This window comes from Pinus tabuliformis, chromosome X (assembly GCF_031772625.1).
Source record: "Pinus tabuliformis cultivar Carrire ecotype Pingquan chromosome X, CPIR1, whole genome shotgun sequence".
Lineage (NCBI taxonomy): Eukaryota > Viridiplantae > Streptophyta > Pinopsida > Pinales > Pinaceae > Pinus > Pinus tabuliformis.
Window position 1 is genome coordinate 1520342345 of NC_142308.1, and position 1869 is coordinate 1520344213.

The 1869-nt window shown below is 38.1% G+C and overlaps 1 pseudogene; it reads left to right on the plus strand.

The window, feature by feature from the left end:
• The first annotated feature begins 332 nt into the window (after positions 1–332).
• Positions 333–701, plus strand: LOC149145833 (pectate lyase 1 pseudogene; annotated as a pseudogene).
• Positions 702–1869: the final 1168 nt, after the last annotated feature.

Below are 1869 nucleotides of genomic sequence, written 5' to 3' on the forward strand. Positions count from 1 at the left end.
ATAAAATTGGTTATAAACCTCAAGATTTAATACATAGAACAGGTTGAGAATCCAGACATTGAAAAGAAAGTTTGCATAAACTTACATGCAATCGGATCGTGTTACCTCTATCTTCAACTTTTGGCTCAAATTTCCAATTCTAGGCACATCCATCCATCGAATGAATTTAACTCCTAATATGGCCATCACTGGAGTAGCATGGATGTTATTAGCTTTGGTTTCGTTGTTGTTGCAAGCCTCCCTCTCTTTTTCTACAAGCAACAACTCCAACGCCATTGGCAACTGCTAGAGAAGAGATGCAAATTGGGCACAAAATCGAATGAAGTTGGCAGATGCCCCTATCTGTTGCAAGCCACAAGACTATTGATGGAAGAGGGGCCAATGTTCAGATCAGTAATGGGCCTTGCATCCGCCTTGACAACGTGAACAACATTATTATTCATGGGTTGAACATCCATGATTGTAAGCCCAATGTCGCGTGTAACATTCAGGTGATGGAGTCTACGTCTGGAGCTACTATTGGTGTGTCAGGTATGGCAAAACAGGATCCAGATGCTATATCTATCACTGGTTCTAAAGATATATGGATCGATCACAACACCCTCTCCAGGTGCTTAGACGGTCTCATTGATGTTTCACTTGCTTCCACAGCTATTACTATTTCCAACAACCGACCAGGTAATGTTAGGCCACAGCGATGACTATGCAGGTGATAAAAACATGAAGGTAACTGTTACATACAACCACTTTGGACCAGGTGTCATGCAGAGGATGCCAAGGTAAGTTCATCGCACTAAGGCAATACCAGCTTGAAAATACTTTAAAACCAGGTAGCAAGAACTGAGTTGAGGAACATCCATTCTTAGTTGTTCGAATGGTTGGGACAGTTAGGAATTATGTTGCCGGTTTCTTTGAAATGTGATTACAATTAGTTGGAGGTTGAGTGGTCCTCTGTTGTCCAGCAGTAATCACGAAGTCATGAGGTGATTGTGTGTAATCAATTTTGGAAAAGTCATTCAAATCAGTTTTAACATTTTATTATTTTAATTAAGTATGGGCTTACATGCTTTATTGCTAGGTCTGTCTGTTTCTGTAGTTCATATCTCATGGGCCAGCTACATATCTTTTAACTGCTATCCTCGATTGTGATGTACGTAGAACGGGAGACTCATTCCTCCATTTCAGAGAGTCAATACTAGGTGAATATGATCAATAAAATCTACTCCTAAAATGGAAAACTGATTCACCCTGAGTGCCCTCAATTTGATTCTACACATGATTATTGGTGCTACTCATTTTTTCTTACTTCCTTGATTTTACAGTGTGCTGAAATCTGATTTTCCATCTTCTTCATATGTTTGAATTAACTGTTTCTTTTTGCTTTGTAATGGGATCCATGACCCCACTGTTATAATTATCTATTCCAACTGAACACAAAATATTGGACATAAATGAAATCGTGTGGGGTGAACGTTTAATAATTAATGTTGTTACCATTATCTGGAATCATAGTATGCTTATGAAGTGTGTGAGTACCGAACTGTGTGAAGAATATTAGCTCTTCCTTGGAACTAAGGAAGGATATGGAGTATAAGGAGTTGGATCGTATAACTACGAGGATCACAATTAGCACATTAAATACAGGTAGCCGTGATAGACATTTCTTTTGAGATCCGAATCTTGAGAGCTATAGATTTCAAAGAGATGAGTACCTCAGTGCAAAGAACGAGGGTCTACTTGAAAGGGATCTAATGTAAGTGGAAATATGTCAATAGAAGTTTATATTCAAAAAGTGGTCATTCATTTTAGTAAAATAACAGAAAAAGGAAGTAGCTAGAATTTTATGTTGGAAATTTCTGTTAATTTCAA